Here is a 6,000-nt window from a genome sequence, read left to right as displayed (position 1 = left end):
TCCTGTGTTACTGAACCAAAGTCTTGCTCACTAGATTGCAGGCCTGTTGCTGTTTCCGTGTTGCAGGCCTTAGGCCTGCTGACTCCATATCACTGACCCTCAGCTTACTACATCTGCCTCTCACAGCCCCGCCCACCACGGCTGCCTCTCACAGATGCACAGACAGACCTTCCAGGACACAGGAATCAAATCCTCACCTTACAAGAAGTGATTTTTGTTACAAAACAGGAGAGAAACGTGATAAAGAGTACTTGTTTCCTTGATGTTACAGAGCAACTGAGGAAACCGAATTAAAACAGAAAAAACCCTCTAGCACAATGCTCATTTTTTCGGGAAGAATGGCTCCTGCGCAAGAGGGGGGGTTTTCACATCTACACAGCTCCTTTTTGTGTAAAAGGCTCTCGTGAAAAAACTGTTGCTAATTAATTATGCAAATGAAGCGTGGTGATAGTCTACTCTGCGCTTCATTTGCACAAGCTTTTGCGGAGAAAGGTTGCGGTATGGACGTAGCCAAAGAGAGCAGGCAGGGAACCTAAATCCAATTCACATTTCAACCCTCTGTCTCGATTGGTTCTCCTAGCCCCCTGGCTGACACCTTTGCTAGGTACCTGAATTAACCCTTTAATCAGCGGGTGCTGGTCAGCACTCCTCCTGTTCATGACACCTTCCCATGGGCCCGCCTCCATGTTGTAGAGCTCAGCAGTTTGGCATTGGCCCCTTTCCTCTGGTGCAGCCAGGTGAGGGGAGAGTGGTCGGTTACACTGTCAGAGCCGCCCAATTAGCTATCTAAGGGCCCACACCCGGGCCAGGCAGTGCTTCTCTACGGCCGCACAGTGCAGCTCCCGGGGCAGCATCGTCCTGACGAAGTTCGCAGCGGGGCGCCTCTCCCCGTACAGTCAGTTTGCAACAGCACCACCCCGCCCTGTGACTGAGGCGTCAGTGAACAGCAGGAAGGGTTCCCTGACGTCCGCATCCACCTACACCGGGCCAGGGATGAGTAGCCCCGGTCAGCACAGAGAGCCCTTCCGCACTGCTCGGTCCAGACCACGTGCTTGGGCCCTTCCTACATGGCTCTGTCCGGGGAGCTGCCAGGCTCTACAGCGCTACTGTCACGCGGCCGGGGAGAAGGCCCCGTTCAGGGTGGGGAGGTTAAATATCCGATATTTGAATAGTCGATTAACCTCGTGAATTCTTACCAGTTACTCGACTATTCTACAGTCCCGGGGGTGGGGAGCAGCAGCCAGTGCGCTCTGGCCCCCCTCCCGAGGAGCCCCCTGCCACTCTGCGCTGATGCCTCTGAATCACGGGGTACCAGGTGGGAACTGGTCTTCAAGGAGAGCCAGTTTACACCAGCATCATCCGGGACCACACTGTTGGCCCGCGCTGCTGGCCCTGATCTAGAGGCAGCCGTGCAGGGTGGCAGCAGCTCCTGTCCGGGAGAGCGGTCTGAGCTCCTGGACCCCACATAAGCCAGAACTCAGCCAGGCTCTCTGCCCGCCCACCTCCTAAGGTGTTTGTTCTGCTGCTGCTGCTTCCTTTTCTGCTCCTTCTGCTGCTGCCGCTACCTCTTCTGTTGCAGCTTCTTCTCCTGTCTCGATTTTTTTCTGCTTCTTCTACTGTTTCTTCCTCTGCTGCTTTAAACTGCTGCTGCTTTTTCTTCTGCTGTTTCTGCTTCTTCTGCTACTGCTGCTCCTATTTGTTTTTCTGTTTCTCCTTCTGCTTCAAACTGCTGATTCTTTTGCTGCTCCTGCCTCCTTTCTTCTGCTGCTTCTTCTACTGCCGTGGTCTCCAATCTTTTGAATCACAAGATCACTTTTTCAGTTTAAGTGCAATATAAGATCTACCTCAAACCCAAATGCTCTTGCCCCACTTCCTTCCTGCTCCTTCTTTGAGGCCCTGGCCCTGTTCTACCCCCTTCTTCCAGGCCTCCCCCTGCTTACTCCATGCCCTTTCCTTGCCCATCCTCTCTTTCATCAGCGTTAGGTGGGAGAAGCGATGAAGCTGCTGTGGGGTCCCCTAACAATACTAACCCCTTTGTTCGACTCCTGTGACAGCCAGTGACTGTCTAGGAAGGAGTACGGCAGAAAGGGATCTAGGGGTTATAGTGGACAATATGCTGAATATGAATCAGCAGTGGGATGCTGTTGCAAGAAAAGCAAACATGATTCTGGGATGTGTTGTGAGGAAGACACGAGAAGTCATTCTTCCGCTCTACTCTGCGCTGGTTAGCCCCCAGTTGGAGTATTGAGTCCAGTTCTGGGCATCACATTTCAAGAAAGATGTGGAGAAATTGGAGAGGGTCTTGAGAAGAGCAACAAGAATAATTAAAGGTCTAGAGAACATGACCTATGAGGGAAGGCTGAAAGAATTGGGTTTGTTTAGTTTAGAAAAGAGAAGACTGGGGGGGACAGGATAGCCGTTTTCAGGTATCTAAAAGGGTGTTATAAGGAGGAGAGAGAAAACTTGTTCATCTTTGCCTCTGAGGATAGGACAAGAAGCAATGGGCTTAAACTGCAGCAAGGCAGCTTTTAGTTGGACATTAGGAAAAAGTTCCTAGCTATCAGAGTGGTTAAACACTGGAATAAATTGCCCAGGGAGGTTGTGGAATCCCCATCTCTGGGAATATTTAAGAGTAGGTTAGATAAATGTCTATCAGGGATGGTTTAGACAGTATTTGGTCCTGCCATGAGGGCAGGGGACTGGACTCAATGACCTCTCGAGGTCCCTCCCAGTCCTAGTATTCTATGGTTCTATCATCTGGTGGCGCGTTATTATTCATCAAAAGGCCAATTAAGGTGAATCGAACATATGCCCAATTTATGAAGGGTAAATTTACAAAATAGGGGATTCAGCGGATATTAAAAAGTGGTTAACGACAACCAATAAACAGTACAGTAATCAATTCCCAAAAATCACAAGGAAAAGGAAAATTTCGGCTGAGTCCAATTGGCATGGTCCGTGTAATAACCAAAGTTTATAGCAGCCTTCTTGAAAGTTCCCAGACTGTCGCTCAGGAGCTCAAATCTCGCAGCTCACCGAGAGCTTTGAGAGGAGCCCTGAGAAGAGCCCTCCGAGTCCTCTTCCCTGCCGATGGTAAGTAGTTCTCAGGGTGGCTGGCGATGGTCTTCAGTGGAGTCTCCCGTAAGGCTGCAGTTGTCTTGATCCGGAGTCTGATGTCCTCTGAGGAAAACCCCGCGCACCCTGCCTCTGGGACGGACATCCCCAAACTGTCCAGCTATCGGCCTTTTATCCCGTCTCAGGCGGGAAATCCCTGCGAGGGAAACCCCTCAGAGTCTGCCCCTGCTAGGGAGACCCTGTGTGTGAACTTCTGAGGTAAAGCCAGGTCAGACTGGACAGTGTGTGTTTGTGAGAATGACAGACACACACACTGAGAGTGACAGAGATTTGTGCATTGCCGAGCTCCCTCCATCCCCTGCTCTCTGTGTGGAGATAGGGCATAAGAGTAGAGGGAGGGAGGAACACCCTGACATCAGAGCCCCCCCTTCTCCTTCCCACACCCTGCACAGCAAGCAGGAGGATACCAAGGGGGCAGCTTCAATGCAGAAGGCAGGAGCAGCATGAAAATGGGGAGAGGAGCAACTGAAGCGTTAGCCCTTGAGAGCTTCCTGGACAAACCAGCCAGGATCATCGGCCAGAGGCTCTGAGATCTGTCATTAGACCCCGATCCACTGCTCGGTGACCACTGCTCGACTATTTCTGCTGCTGCCGCTTCTTCTGTTGCTGCTCCTTCTCCTGCCCCTGCTTGTTTTCATGTTTCTTCTGTTTGTGTTGCTGCTTCTTTGGCTACTTTTTCTTCTGTTGTTTCTTTTGCTGATTCTTCTGCTTTTGCTCCTTCTTCCTCTGTGGCTGCTACTTACTCTGCTGTTGCCTCTTCTGCTGCTGCTTTTCTTCTTCTTCTGGGCTGTGTCTACACCCCACCCCTTTTCCGGAAAGGGATGCAGATGAGACAAGTCGGAATTGCAAATGCAGCGGGTATTTAAATTTTCCCCGCTCCATTTGCATGAACATGGCTGCCGCTTTTTTCTGGCTCGGGGCTCTGCCGGAAAAAAGGGCCAGTCTAGACAGGGATCTTTTGGGGAAAAAAGCCTTTTCCGAAAGGTCCCTTATTCCTCTTAAAATCAGGACACAGCCCTGCTGCTGCTGCTAATTCCTCTTTCTTCTGCTGCTGCTTCTTCAGCTTCTCCTATTCCTGCCTCTGCTTCTGCTGTTCCTGCTGCTCTTTTCTTCTTCTTCTGCTGCCGCTGCCTCTTTTCTTCTCTGTTTCCTCTACTGCTTCTGCAGCTGCTGCTGCTTCTCTGGCTGCTGCTGCTCCTTTTTCTGTGGATACTTCTGCTGTTGCTGCTATTGTGCTACTTCTTCTTCTCCATCTGGTGTTTGTTTCCTGTTGCTACTCTTTCTGCTGCTGCTACTTCTTTTTCTGTTCCTTCTTCTGCTGCTCCTTCTGCTGCTGCTGCTTCTTCTGCAGTGCTGCTGTTTCTGCTGCTTCATCTGCTTCTATGGTTCCTTCTGTGGCTGCTCCTATTTGTTTTTCTGCTTCTCCTTCTTCTGTTTGTGCTTCTGCTTCTTCTGTGGCTGCTGCTGTTTTCTTTCTTTCTTCTGCTGCTGCTGTTTCTACTTCTCTCAGGGGATGTCTACATTTGCCCCCTAGTTCGGAGTAGGGAGGCAAATGAAGTGTGGGATTTAAATATCCCATGCTTGATTAGCATATTTGCAGCCGGTCGCCATTTTAAAATGCCAGTCGCCCGATTTAACTCACCGTATGTAGACACAGTAGTCCGATTTAAAACCCTTCCCTCGATTTAACTGTTACTCCTCATTGCACGAGGAGTAACAGTTAAATCTCGCGCTTCATTAGCAACTTGGGTATGCTTCATTTGCCTCCCTCGTCCGAACTAGGGGACAAGTGTAGACACACCCCCACTCAATAAGGAGCAGCCAGAGATCATGACGCAGGGATGATCCCCAAAGCCTTATACTGCCCCTCTAGTGGAGCAGGCGGGAAGTGGGGGGGGAGGGGTGACCCACAGAAATTAGGAGCCTGCTGGAAGTCTCCAGAGAGCTGTCACCTCTGCACCTGGGAAGGGAAGGGGGAGGGGCTGGCTCCTCAGGGGCTGGGCCTGGGCATCTTCTCTCAGGAAGCAGGGGAAGCCTTGTGCCCGGTAGGGAGTTGGTTCCATCACTGTAGCCGGCTGGGCCCTTACCCCGCTCTGCCCTGTCAGGAGGAGGGGAAGGGAACTCGGGGGCTGAGGTGGTAACAGAGCATCTCCCTCCCTCCCATTTAACACTCCATTGGCATCCACAGCAAAGTGTGGGACACTTCCGGCCCACGCAGCCTCCTCAGCACCTGCCCTGCTATCGACAGGCACATTTGCCTTCCCTCTGCTTCCTCTGCCTGTTCCAGTGCGAGAGGAAACCGCAACATCCTCTGGGAGGAGGGTCCCAACTACGGGATGGTTTCCCTCTGCTCCCATTGAATGCTCTGTTCCCTTGAGACTTTCATCCTCCTTAAGAGCACTGGGGCTCTCAGACTGGAGGTGGGACAGTACTACTGTGTCCCGGAAAGTCTCATCAACATAGCTCTCTGCCTCCCTTAGCTCCTCCAGTTCAGGCACCCTGGCCTCTCTGAGGGTCAGGCGCTCCTTGCAACGGGTGCACACATACGCCACCCGCCCACAGGGCAGGTAATTATACATGTTACACTCGACGCAATAAACAGGATAGCCCCCACTCTGCTGCTGGGCTTCTGTCTCCATTTTTCTAATGAATAAGTTTAAGTATAAACTGGGATTCTTTTTAAACCTCTGGAATATAGATTATTATACAAGTTACGTTTTAAAGAAGGTCAGAATTCACTAGTGCCCTCTAACCTCCCCCTCTAAACTCCCTGTTAGCTGTTCCTGTTCACAAGCTCCCTGGGCGCTGAGTCACAGGCTTATATAGCTCCGGTAGCCCCTCCCCCTGACTGAGGCTCAGCCAATT

The sequence above is a fragment of the Pelodiscus sinensis genome, chromosome 12 (assembly GCF_052426305.1).
Source record: "Pelodiscus sinensis isolate ZL-2025 chromosome 12, ASM5242630v1, whole genome shotgun sequence".
Lineage (NCBI taxonomy): Eukaryota > Metazoa > Chordata > Testudines > Trionychidae > Pelodiscus > Pelodiscus sinensis.
This window is presented reverse-complemented; position numbering follows the sequence as displayed.